We start from the raw sequence: 14377 nt of genomic DNA on the forward strand, positions 1-14377 counted from the left end.
GAGAGTTCCAGCCTCAGAAGGCTGTCAGCCTGTGTCAGTGAGGCTGGCAAAGGGTGGGACAGGAAAAACCATGGAGTCAGTTGGCTAGGGCAAGGCAGCTGACAAGGGGCTGAGTCAAGCCCTGTTCTTAAGTGAGTTCATTGTTTCCTACGTACCAGACAGAACTGCCTTTGAAATGCTTGCGGATAAAATAGATGAATGAAATGTTGCCATTTGGATAAATTTTTGCTTTGTATATTCCATGTTCTTGCAGTTTTAAGTGTTTTTTAAGGCTCCCTGAAGACTTGGGTTGGGTGTTTTTTGGCACAGAGTTTGAAGAAGATTGAAATCTCGTTAAATAAATATAATGAGATTCTGAACCAGTTGAGTTAGTCTTAGGATTTACTCATGTTTAGCTCTAATTCCTTTTATGCAATACTTGTAAGGATTAGCGCACAACAGCCCAAGAGAAACATAGATGTTGTGAGACCGCAGTATGCTCTAGGTCCCATAGTTGCTGCTGGGAGGATTCCTCCCTTGATATCTTTCTGTTTTGCTGTTTTTCTTTCAGTCAAAAGGGGGCCTTTGCTGGTGCCAATACCGTTTTCGGAAATTAATCTTACCCAGTGTCCTCCTACAGCATGAAAACACAGCACACGTAGCAGGTGGGCTTTACGAGGCACGACACTATGTGCAGCAAAAAGCATTTGATTCCTCTCTTTGTATATATTTCATAAGAAGAAATATAATTGGGAAGCAGAGCATGGACTCAAAGGAGATCAATTACTCCCCCCCTGTTAACACAGTGTGTACCAAGGCCTATGCATTCGGAAAGTCGTAGACTCACAGAACAGTTTGGGTTGGAAGGGATATTTAGAGGTCATCTAGCCCAACCCCCTGCAATGAGCAGGGACATCTTCAACCAGACCAGGGTGCTCTGAGCCCCGTCCATCCTGGCCTTGAACGTTTCCAGGGACGGGGCATCGACCACCTCTCTGGGCAATCTGTGCCAGGGTTTCACCACCCTCACTGTAATTCATTAATTGGAAATTTCTTCCTTTTATCCAGTCTAAATCTCCTCTCCCTTAGTTTAAAGCCACTGCTCCTTGTCCTATCACTCCATGCCCTTGTCACAAGCCCCTCTCCAGCTCTCTCGCAGCCCCTCCAGGCACTGGCAGCTGCTGTAAAGTGTCCCCGCAGCCTTCTCCTCCCCAGGCTGAGCAGCCCCAGCTCTCCCAGCCTGTCCTCCCAGCAGAGGGGTTCCAGCCCTCGGGTCATGGCTGGGGCCTCCTCTGGCCCCGCTCCCACAGCTCCAGCTCTGTCCTGTGCTGAGGGCTCCAGAGCCGGACGCAGGACCCCCGGGGGGTCTCAGCAGAGTGGGGCAGAGGGGCAGAATCCCCTCCCTCGCCCTGTGCCCACGCTCCTGGGGATGCAGCCCAGGGCACGGTTGGCCTGCTGGGCTGCCAGCACACATTGCTGGGTCATGTTGAGCTTCTCGTCAGCCAGCACCCCCAAGTCCTTCTCGGCAGGGCTGCTCTCCATCCCTTCATCCCCCAACCTGTATTGATAGGGGGGGTTTCCCCGACCCATGTGCAGGACCTTGCACTTGGCCTTGTTGAACCTCATGAGGCTCACATAGGCCCACTTCTCCAGCTTGTCCAGGTCCATCCAGTTAAGGATGTGGCACAGCTGGATGAACACAAGCACATAATGAATATCCAGCGGGTATCATAAGGGCAGTCTAAGTCCCAGTGACCTCAATTAAATCTCCCTCTGGCCACAGCCAAATGAATCTGCACTACATAATGACGTTGCACTTGAGCAGACAGCTGATTCACTAGAATTCAAAGAATGATGAATCAGCATTGGATGTTATCAGGACAAAGGTAACATTTTCAGTTTTTTAAACCAGAGTGTTCAGTGTTCATCATTCACTGAATAACTTTCTTCAATGTGTCACCCCATAGTGCCAGGACAGCCTGGTTGTGCAGAGCAGAGGACCCAGTGTGTTTAGGTTTGTGTTTTCTCTTACTGCTGCATACAAGTCCTTTCCCCCATCCTACTACCAAGCAAACAGCCTGAATAATTTCCCAGAGCTGTTGTCTTCCCTTGGAAAGTGAATCCCTCCTGCTGTTTGTGTTTCTTGTGTTTCCAAGTGTGTCTCTAGGATTGGGTGAACAACGGTGTAAGGAGTGTTAGGTGGGACACTAAACTCTAGCTGGGAAAGTTGTACCTACAACCAAGGGGGAGACTAAGACTCTTCTTTACCTGACACTCTGTGTGAACACCATGCTTTCCATGCTGACATCAGTCTTTCATAATAGGTTAATCAAAATATTCTCATAAGAGCTTTAAAAAACATACTTAGTTAAAACCAGCCTTGTTTAGAAATTCTTACCACTCATCACAAACATTGTGTTTAGGAAGCAGGAGTGTTCAATGAGGAGTTTCCATCTATTACTTTGGACATCTGAAAGAATTCTTTGCCATTGACAGTACAGAATCTTTACTGCTGCAGTGAAATGCAATTTTAGGAATACTTTTAGGTTCTCAGTGGCCTGAAAAGATTCACTACTCCAAGATAAATGTGTTGGCTTCTTATGAGGTGTAAAGAGCCTGTCATCTAAGAACTCGATCCACAAAAGGCAGCATACTGAGGGAGGAGCAGGACTTGTAACAGGAAAAGCCAGAAATGAGGTAGAGGAGGTGTCCTGGTTTCTGCTGGAATAGAGCTAATTATCCTCCCAGTAGCTGCTGTGTTGTGGATTTAGTACGAGAAGAATGTTGATAACACTGATGTTTTCCGTTGCTGCTATGAAAGCAAGGACTTTTTCCAATCTCCCACGTTCAGCTGATGAGCAGGAGTGCAGGAGCCACGAGGGAGCACAGCCAGGCAGCTATCCAAGCTGGCCAATGCAAATATTCCATATTATGGGTGTCATGCTCAGTCTATGAATGGGGGTTAGCTGGAGGGGGGGTGGGCAGGAATCTATCTTTGTTGTTTCCGTGGGTTCGAATCCTCTCTAGTCCAGGAGTTCAGACTTTTTTGGGAATTTCACAGAATTCGTGATTTCGGGGTTCCGCAGTCACTACTTGAGAACTGGCTGAGACTTGGTTGCTCAGTGACAAGAAAATTGCATAGTATATAGTTTTGTTTGCAAATTCATTATTATCATTATTATTATCATTCTTAGTAGTAGTATTAATATTTACTTTGTTGTCTTATTAAACTCTATCTCAACCCACGAGTTTTACCTCCTGTCCATTTCTGCTCCACATCTCTGTTGGGGGGCAGGAGAGGGGCAAGTGAGCGGCTGTCGGTCCTAGTTGCTGGCTGCTGAGTTAAACCACGACAGGAGGTAATGGTGGTGCCTTGCTCCTCATAAAAATACTCTAACCACCAGCACATCCTGAGCTAGGTGTACTTTTATTCTTGGGTGTTTCCTGACTTGGGCTATGAACACGAGAGCTGTAGAAGCCCGACTCCTCCTGCCTGCACGTCTGCATGTGCAACTGTGTGAACTGTCAAAATTAAGGCAGACGAGCTTGTAATTGTATATGAGGGGCTTGAGTAACTTTGTTGTAAAGATTGGAGAAACCTCCCATGGCACTGCTAGTCAGCTTAGCTGAGATTTTAAGGATTTCACTTTTAGACTGATCCACACACAACTGCGTGTTGGGCTCTGAAGTCTTACCCAAATCTCTCTGTGACTGCAGACCAAAGGCTTTCCCTGATCTGCAACATAAACCCACCTCCTCTCAAGAGGACCAATCCACGGCATGAAGTGCAGGTCCATCAACATGACTGCGACATTTCAGTTGACATTACCAGTCACAGGATAAAGATACTTGAGCTCACGCAGCGTGGCAGAATGTCCATTTCAAGGAAGCCATCTGTCAATCATAAAGAGGCTGGGATTGCAAATCAATATTTCTCTATTAATTTCTCAAGCAGGAGAGCCGAATTAAAGCTGTAGATCCTGGAAATTAGTCTACGGAAACCCTTTTCAGTTACCATCCTCATTATGAAATGGTGCAGCTACACTTCAATAGATGGAATATAATATAATTCAAACAAGTAAATATTCCTTGGTCTAGTTGTATCTTGTCTTTCTGATGAAGCCCAAACCAAGCAAATGTGCTTCACCAGGTAAGCAACAATTTCACTGTATGTGCGCAACTAGGACTGCTTCCTAATTACTGTGGTTACCTTCTAATATCCTGGAACTTAGAGGCTAATTACAGTTGTCTAAAAAAGCAGTTGACCATCCCTTTTTCAGTGAGTTTATGATATATTTCCTTGGAAGCATATTACAGAATCACAGAATCACAGAATCACAGAATAGTAGGGGTTGGAAGGGACCTCTGTGGGTCATCTAGTCCAACCCCCCTGCCGAAGCAGGGTCACCTACAGCAGGCTGCACAGGACCTTGTCCAGGCGGATCTTGAATATCTCCAGAGAAGGAGACTCCATAGCCTCCCTGGGCAGCCTGTTCTAGTGCTCCGTCACCCTCAGAGGGAAAATTAATTATTAATAGTAGGCTCAGCGAAACATGAATTTGCCAACACCTCACAAACAGTTTCCATAGGAAATCTACAGCAACACAGTTGATATATATTTATATTTACAGGTGAGGTGACATACACCATTCACTATTTCTTGCTAAATATCTTCCTTATTTCTTCCTGTTTTTCCTGGACTTCATTAAAATCTGCAATTCATAAAAAGGAGCGAAAAGCCTGTCTGAAAAGAGCATAAACCAGCAACATGCTACTCACAAATTTCAAAACATTGTCACCATCCAAAGCCTCTGTAAATGGGGAACATTTTGAGTCTTTACTGTCTCAGTCTGTTGCTGACTGTAATCCTCTGTCCCGGTATTCATTTGCCAAGAGCAACACTCCTGTTCTGCAAATCAGAGCGTTTGGACCCTAAGTGGGTGTACTGCCAAATCGTGCAGGGCAGGATTTCTCTTTCTTTGCTGAAGCAAAGCTGCTTGCGCTCCTTGGAGAAGTTGAAGAGGTCAACTGGATAAACCCCAGCTCCCCCATGGCTCCCTGGGACCAGAATAGGACCCATAGCCTGTGAAAGAACTTTTCCGTTCCACCATACTGATGAGGAAGAGAAGTTGTAAATTCATCAAATGTTCTATCTAAATAAATAATTAAATTAAAAACCCATCATAACAATAACAATACATCTATATTTTTAAACTGAGAGCTTGTATGTGGTTTCAAAGTGTTTTGATTCAGTTATTCAAGGCAAAAAATCTCCTCCTAATAACGTTAAGAGAACTGATACAGGCAAGCAGGAGGCTGTAAGTAATGGATGTCTAGGAAAAGCTGTCTTAAAAACAAGTACACCTGTGAGGAACAATTGGCAGACTGTTGGGACTGTTATGGATAATTACATTACACAGGCTCTCATAATGTCAGATGTAATATAATAAATAGGCTGCTGGCTTTGGTGTTCCCTATAGTCAGCTAGAGCTATCTGGAAGACAACTCTTCATTTTTCTGGTTTGTGTGAAAATTGTGTCTCTTTGTCAGGAGCTCTTTACTTTGCAGAACACCACCCAGCCCAGCAGCTGCTCGCAGCAGCTGTAATTAGATTATATCAAACCAGCATTGTCTCACTCAGCTGTAACTCCTGGGCTCCTCCAAAGCACTGAGCTTGCCACGGTGATGCCTGCTGAGGATGATGGTGGTAATGGGAGGCAGGTGAGGGTGGACCCCACCCTTGAAGGTGTTAAATACACCAGTCCTCCTCTCATGCTGAGGTTATGTTCCATGGCTGGAGGTACTCTGTGTCTTGCAGCAGAGGCTCAGGAGCTGGTAAGACTGCTGATCTAACCTCTTATTTCTTATGAAACCAACAAAATCAATGAAGTGCTGTTGGATTTTGGGGTTTTTTTTGGGGTTTCTTATATTTTAAGTAGTATAGGGGTATCAGATGCAAAAAAACCCTCATGCCCTGCCCTGTGTACACACAGCTCATTGGGTCTTTCAGGAAAGCATCAAGGGAAAAGAAGTGGCACCTTTTGAGCTACTGGAGAGAGTCCAGCAAAGGGCTATGAGGGTGATGAGGGGACTGGAAATCTCTCCTGTGAGGAGAGGCTGAGGGAGCTGGGCTTGTTCAGCCTGAAGAAGAGAAGGCTGAGACGGAACCTTAAAAATGACTCTAAATATCTGCAGGGTGGGTGTCAGGAGTACGGGGCCAGACTCTTTTCAGTGGTGCCCAGTGACAGGACAAGGGGCAATGGGCACAAACTGAAGCAGAGGAAGTTCCAGCTGAACATGAGGAAGAACTTCTTCCCTCTGAGGGTGATGGAGCCCTGGCCCAGGCTGCCCAGGGAGGCTGTGGAGTCTCCTTCTCTGGAGATATTCCAGCCCTGCCTGGACAAGGTCCTGTGCAGCCTGCTCTGGGTGACCCTGCTTCGGCAAGAGGGTTGGACTAGGTGACTCACAGAGGTCCCTTCCAGCCCCTACCTTTCTGTGATTCTGTGACTCTGTGAGCTGCTGGGAGCTAAGCATTGTGTTGGAGAGGCAAATCTCAGGCCTATACTTCTCACTTCCTCCTGCCCTGAAGCCCCAGTGGTGGGCATCCAGGACATAAAGGTGTTGCTGGTCTCCTCTGCGCTGAGATGGGCTCTGCTTCTCGCCTGGGTGCTGAAGGCAGGCTGCTGGAGAGCTGCCCAGCCCCGTAGGGAGCAAAGCCCAGCATCCACCTTCAGCTGGCACATGCTGGAACTGCTGCCTGGACACGAGCACATGAAAGATGGAATCCGGGAGAGGAGGCTGGCATGGATTTCCTCTACAGCACCCCCTGCTCATGCAAGACACAGCTGGCAAAATGATGAGCACCTCCTGCATGGCCTTTTTCACTCAGCTTCTCCAACACCAGCAAAAAGGTCATGCTACCACGAGGTAGAGGATCAGCTCTTTGCTATTGAGCATCTCCACCTCTTTGAAATGATGGTACTGAGTCTGATGGATTAGAAACAAGCTGGATGCGTAAGGGTGGAGTACTACACTGCATTTCTGGATACTGCTTGAAGCAAGTGGATTTTTCAAGCAGTGGGGTGAGGAGGGTTCTGCTCAGGTTTTATTCATTGGAGGTTTTTTGTTCATGTCCTTCTCCCCAACTAAACCTGCAAGCCAAGTGCCAGTCAATGGGGTAGATTTGCAAAAGGAAAAAGCTCCCAGTTTGCCCAATGTTTACCAGAATCTTGTTCTGGGTGTTTCTGGTAGCCATCTGAGAAAGAGAGCACAATAAATGTAGCCATCTTTCAGAGTCTGCTTGAGGAGCCAATCTTTTTATGTTGTAATGACATGTGCATTTAATAAAGATATATTCTGAGGAGAGTAAATCTACATCCTTATCTTAGAGACATTTAGAATGAAGATTTCATTTAATTGTGGCTCACTGCTGAGCACAATTTACCAAAATGGCAGTAAACTGCTATTGAACTGTAACATCTAAAGATTTCTAAGTGCTTGGATAATTTGTGGTTCTTTGCTCCTTCAGAAGATAGTAATAAAATAGCTAAAAATAGGAAGGGAAGATAGCAGCAAGGCCTTCAAAACAAAGAAAGAAGTGGTCATATACTCAGGGGCTCTAATACAAGCCTTACCCCTAAAAGCTGGTACACCTCGACCACCTTGCCTTTGTCCACAGAGCCCTAGTAACACCACGACCTTGACAAATGAGTAAAATGATGGGCTTGTACCCCAGAGAGGTGTAATCCAGCACTACAGTGGGTTTGTAAATTTGTGAGCCCTTGAAGAGAGTTCCCATAAGTAAGTTATGGACTTTGCTTTCCTTAACTGGGTTTCACAGACCCCTTAGAAGTAGTGCGTGACCTCTTCCTCTCCCTCCGCAGCCAGAGGTGAAATACAACGGCTGTAATGGCACAGGGTTTTTGTGTCACAGCTGAATCCTTTTGCTGTCCATCAGTGCAGCTCTGAGGGTCTTGATTCTGCACTGGTGGCCCTGAGAGCTGCCTTTGATCCCGGCTCATTAGTGGAAGATCCTTGGGGAATGGGACCAGTGCTGCCGACTTGCCTGCGACGAGGCCACACAGCTTGGCTGTAAGAACTCCTAACAGCAGTGGTACCAGTGGCAGCTCCACGATGGGAGAGGATTCAAACAGGCGGCGAGGAGAGCTCAGGGATAACATAGGCAGCAGGAAAGAAGTGGGAGAAACCAGAGGGAAGATGCTGGGAAGGAAACAGTCCTGAGCTTTATCCAGGCTTTTCCTTTTTATAACAACCCTGCTGGTTTGGGTTAGGATATTTGGTTTGCTTTTGTGGGGTTGTTTTGCTGTAAGTTGGGGATTTTTTGTGTGTTTATGTTTTGGTTTTTTTTATACAGTATAATCTAGACATCGTGATGCAAGCTGTGATCTTTGTGCCCGCTGGGCACAGCAAGTGTTAGCCATAGCTGCTGCAGGTTTTCTGAGGCTAAGCAATAGCTCCTCTGCCTTGGTGTGGGGAAATGAGGGGTTCCCAGCAGTCACCCCTCCACAGGGATGAAGCAGGGAGAGCAGAAATCTGATAGATCGCAGTGCTCCAGCATCAGCACTGAGCTACTTGCTTACAGTGACTGAGTGAATTGGTACCTGGGTAACGTTTATGAAGGGTATTATGTTCAAGCACAGTCTCAGGACTGTGGATCTTCCCTTATTAATGGGGAGTGTAATCTACCTCTAGGAGATAACAAATAGGTAAAGTTCATAGCTGTTATTAGCTTCAGATATGTTCAGTGTGAATATTGTGCACTGGAGGTTATCTTGCATTCATGTAAATTACATTGACTAGAAAATACTAATTCCTTCCCCAAGATAATAAATCTATATGTAAAATATTCTAATCTAGTGATGCTAGTGTGCCTAGGGAAGGATATTACAATATGAAATTTAGATGAATCACAGAAGCTGAATGTCGGAGAACTTCCCAGGTCGTGATATCTTTGGCTGTGTGTGTGCCCAGGTGGGTGAATGGCACGCTGCCCAAACCAGGAACTCGCTCTGCTGTGAGAACCCCTCTTCCAACCATCATCCGAAGGCAGGGCTGTCCACTTTCCTCTGGAGTTGCCAGTGGGATCAAGGAAACATAAGCTCTTCTTTCTTTTTTTTCCATCTTTCCTTTAGAATTCAATTTTGTATATTTGCTTTGCTGTACATATTGAGTCGTTCATCTCTGCCATTTCTGTTAGCAAGGAATGAATAAATGAAGTCAAATGAGCTAAATGAGTTGTCTGAAGAACAGTGTGAAATTTCCTTGAGGAATCATTCAGCAGTTGCCTGAGACAACAAAGAAAACTGAGAAAAGTCGGATGCGTGCTTATCGAGGCGGTGCCAGCAGCTTTCAGGCTGTCCTGTGGCTCCTCTCCTGTTCTGCACACACACAAGAGGGAGAACTTGTGGTTTTTGCCAGGCAGCTGTGCAACCATCCGTTACGCCGAGGCTGTGCCGGCCCCAGGAAGACTGCTCCAGAGCTCAGGGGAAAGATCTACAGATGCATTTTCTTCGTTTAACGTGCCTCTTCCTAAAATGACTTTTTTACTTAATTTACCCCCAGGGCTGAGAGTTCAGAGCTCACAGCCGCTGGCCATAGAATCACAGAATCACAGAATAGTAGGGGTTGGAAGGGACCTCTGTGGGTCATCTAGTCCAACCCCCCCGCCGAAGCAGGGTCACCTACAGCAGGCTGCACAGGACCTTGTCCAGGCGGGTCTTGAATATCTCCAGAGAAGGAGACTCCACAACCTCCCTGGGCAGCCTGTTCCAGTGCTCCGTCACCCTCAGAGAGAAGAAGTTCCTCCTCATGTTCAGACGGAACTTCCTGTGCCTCAGTTTGTGCCCATTACCCCTTGTCCTGTCACTGGGCACCACTGAAAAGAGCTTGGCCCCATCCTCCTGACACCCACCCTGCAGATATTTGTAGGCATTTATAAGGTCCCCTCGCAGCCTTCTCTTCTTCAGGCTGAACAAGCCCAGTTCCCTCAACCTCTCCTCGTAGGGGAGATGCTCCAGTCCCCTCACCATCCTTGTAGCCCTCCGCTGGACTCTCTCCAGTAGCTCTTCATCCTTCTTGAACTGGGGAGCCCAGAACTGGACACAGTACTCCAGATGAGGCCTCACCAGGGCAGTGTAGAGGGGAAGGAGAACCTCCCTTGTCCTGCTGGCCACACTCTTCTTGATGCACCCCAGGATCCCATTGGCCTTCTTGGCATGCTGTAAAGTAAAATAATGCCCAGCCAAACTGCAGGAACAACGAGGAGAAATCATTCTCCTCTGTTTCTTTGTGTGCAACTCGTCATATTTCTAGTGGAGATGAAAGGTGCTGGGCTGGCATCCTTGGAGAATAAAACCCTTCACTGTTTTGCATTAGTTCTGGGCAAGATTTTGCAGCGGGTGCACCGGTGAGCAGCTTTGCTGGCCTGAATGTGCTACCCCAGCAGGGCTCGAGTAATTCCATCGCCTGGAGCTGACTCAGCCCTTGGCTGCCTGGAAACTCCCAGAGCTGTTAATTAATGTCATTTCTGGTCGCGCTTTTCCTAATGTAGGCAGCAGCTCGCTGGGGCTGCGCTGGGCGTCTCACGCAGACCCCAGACGCAGTCAGATGGTGACAGTGTTCAGGCACTGCTGGGCTTGACTGGCACCGCGACAGCAGCCTGGAGAGCTCGGGCTCGGTGTAGATTTGCAGCCCTAGGTGCACAGGAGACAGAGCTATCGAGAGCAACAGAAGAAAGATGCTTTTAGTTAATATCGAAAGGCAAGTGTTATGAAAACTGTCTGAAAACATTGATTCTGTTTCTAAATGCTTGCTTAGTTAACCAGCATAATTGCTCCCCTTTCTTATTTGATGTTCACAAACGCATGATGTTCTGACATTGGCCTTGTGTCGAAAGATGTGGAAGTCTGAATTTTCATATCGGCAAAATGGCAAAGAACAAGGACTGAAATCTTGGTCCCCTGTGGTCAATGGAGTTTTGCCATTGACATTCAGTTGAGGCAATTTTTTTCCCTGGGCACACTGTGAATTCAGAATAAGGCATTAATCCTCTGATTTAATTTTTATTTTTAGTCATCTGTGGTTCAGAAAATATACTGATCACTCTGGGCGCTTAACCAAAAGGAAGCAGTTCACAAGCAACCAAAGCCTGTTCCTCCATGATTTACCAAAAGAACAAACTAGCAAAACCAGTATTTATACATGAATAATTTTGACCAGAAAAAAATGAGGAAACCGAAAAAAAAAACCCCCTCCTATTATTTAAAGGATGTATTGGGAAACTCCCTAAGTTTCTTTAAATAGTAGAACAAAACTTGCTTTAACAGTAAGAATGTTTGCTGAGTTAGTTGTATGTCATTTCTAAAAAGCTGACTCCATACAACAGATATACATAAAAGAAGTAAAAAGAAATTTTTAGTTCTACATATTTTTATGCTTTATATTACTTCTTGCATTAAATCATCAGTCAATTCTCCAAACTTTTTTGTTGCCATTAGCAGAGAAGAATTAAAACATGGTTCTTGTATATTATGTCCACCTCTTAAGAGAACTTTTTTCAAGTATGTTGCATTGAAAGATTTTTTTCCAATTTTAAGCTCCTCACAGGTGCCATTTATGTTGAAAACACCTCTAATCCTTTCTTCTGTCATTTCTGTGGCTCTCTTAATATTTTGATTAAGGAGAGGGAAAGAGTTTACTCCTTCCACATTTTTCTTGATTGCCCAATGAAAATGATGTCTAATTAGAAGCATTAAAAAGAATTTTGCCGTTATCCTTGCCTTTGAGAATTTGTCTCTTTGTTCTTATGGCTGATGTTTTGGTTGCCGATCCGTGATCTGTTATGTGTGCTTATTTTAAAGACTCTGTTGCCTTCCCTTGCAGTTCCCAAAGTCTGGAGTAGGAGCACCAAGCCCTGGCCAAAGGTCCGTAATATCTTGGGAGCTGTGAACGGTGTAAGTACGTGTACTCAGGCAGCCATTGCCGAAGGAAAGGTAACTTATTCTAGGGGCTTGGGCTGAGGAAGAACGAAGAGGGTGCTGGGGAAGGATGGCAGGTGCCAGCAGGGAGTCTAGAAAGGTCTGGGACTTTTTCTTTATTTTTTCTTTTTTTTTTTTGGTGGGGGGGCAGGGGGAGCAGGTTGTCTCTCCTAAACATATGTTAGTAGTTACACTCCTTGCTCAGAGTGGTTAGCATGAAAATCTTGGTCTTCAGAATTTCCACCAACAATAACACCTCACACTTGTGATCAAGAACCCAGGCTCATGATAAATTACTGCAGAGAAGTGAGTAACTGCTTGTCAGCTGAGTTGCAGCTACTGTTCACCTCCATGCTTGTGGCCTGTGAGAGTGCAGTGCAGCAGAAATTGGGGTTAGAGGTCTGTGGTAGAAACAGTTGTGTCATTTTTGTGTTAGCACCAGCCCTCCTCTTGCCTGTCTGCTACCAAGTCTCTGCTGGACATCACTGCTCCCAGGGCAGCAGGTACTGCATGGCTTGTGTGAGCACCCCTCATCCACCCCACTGCAAAGTCAACTGTCAAAGAAACCACTGACAAATCTGTCGGCGACAGCACTGAATAGAGGAGAACTGCTGATATAACCAGCTCTTCTCGCTTTGCTGAGGGATAGACATCGTAAACTTGAGCCACAATACAATAATGTGATCTTTCTTCAGCTGATTTTTAGTTATTTGCATGTTCACTGCCAGTGCCTTTAAGCTATGGCTTTACACTAATTTAGCTGAATTGGTACAAAACACTACATAAAACATTTATCATTTTTAGAGTAAGCCAAAGGCAAAATTATCTAAAACAAGAGTGGCTACAATGGCATGCACACTAATTTAGCTAAAACGTATTTTAAAATTTTCAGTTTTGTACACGATAAGTGAGCTGAAGAGCAAGAGAATGATAGAATCATAGATTGGAAAAGACCTCCAAGTTCAGCAAGTCCAACTGCCAACCCAACACCCCCATGCCTGCTATACCGTATCCCGAAGTGCCACATCTACACTTTTTTTGAACCCCTCCAGGGATGGAGACTCCACCACTGCCCTGAGCAGCCTGGTCCAGTGCCTGACAACTCTTTCTGTGAAGACATTTTTCCTAATGTCCAACCTAAACCTCCCCTGATGCAACTTGAGGCCATTGCCTCTCATCCTATAGCTGGTTACCTGGGAGAAGAGACCAACACCCGCCTCACTACACTCTCCTGTCAGGTAGTTGTAGAGAGCCATAAGGTCTCCCCTCAGCCTCCTCTTCTCCAGACTGAACAGCCCCAGCTCCCTCAGTCGCTCCTTGTAAAACTTGTTCTCCAGACCCCTAATCAGCCTCTTTGCTAGAAATAAAGCAAGTAATAGATAATTTTTTAGACGTGCCATTCTAACTTTGAAGGTAAGTCTCTCTTGCACTGTGCAGTATGATACAGTGATAACAAAAGTAGTCCTAGGATACCAGAGTGTTTTCAGATAATGAAATTATATTTTCCCCCTGTATTGCCAGAAACAGTTAAGACATCTTTAAAGAGCGCAGCCAGACACTGAAGGCAGCACTTCTCAGCCCTCCAAGGAAAAATGGGACGCACCATTACCTATAAAATCCTAAACAGGAACAAACAGGCAAGCAGATCATACCTGACTGCAGTATGTGTATATGCAGGCCATTTTCCAACTCACGGATGTTTTTGAGCAACTTAGACATCAAAACCTGTAGCTCATGAGACTTTCTGACATTGACAGGCACCAGTGTCTATCAGTTTCAAGACCTATCTGTAAGTATCAATACCAACACCTAGTGATAGTCATTGATACCTTTTGACTGCAATAGGCATCTACGTCTATCACTCTCGAGAAATCTCTTGATATCAGTAGACAACATGACTTATAAGTAGTGAGACATTTCAATATCTGTGGGCATCCACGCCTGTCAGTTTGGATCCCTATTGAATGACACTGATATCTATACGCATTGGCCAATAAAGGTAGGCATGGAGAACTTTCTGTCTCAACTGATGTCTATTCCTATCAGTCTTGAGACTGATCTTGATACTCTTAGCACCAACATATATCAACAGTGAGATCTTTCAGTATCATTAGTCGTTGGTGTCTATCGATTTCAACACCTATGGATGGTCATCAATGTCTATTGATAGGTACCAATCTCTTCTGAGTGCAGTAGGCATCTACATCTTACAATCTAGAGACTGCTTTTGGTATGAGTAAGCATTGAGATCTGTAGATAGACTTTTTGATATTCATGGGCATCAATACCTTTTGATCTCAATAGGAATCCAAACACTTTTGTCTCTAGAAACTTTTTGATACCGGTAGGCATCAAGTCCTAGGGATGGTGAGCCCTTTTGATGTAGGTAGGCATCAAGGCCT

This window comes from Opisthocomus hoazin, chromosome 2, assembly GCF_030867145.1.
Source record: "Opisthocomus hoazin isolate bOpiHoa1 chromosome 2, bOpiHoa1.hap1, whole genome shotgun sequence".
In the NCBI taxonomy this organism is placed as follows: domain Eukaryota; kingdom Metazoa; phylum Chordata; class Aves; order Opisthocomiformes; family Opisthocomidae; genus Opisthocomus; species Opisthocomus hoazin.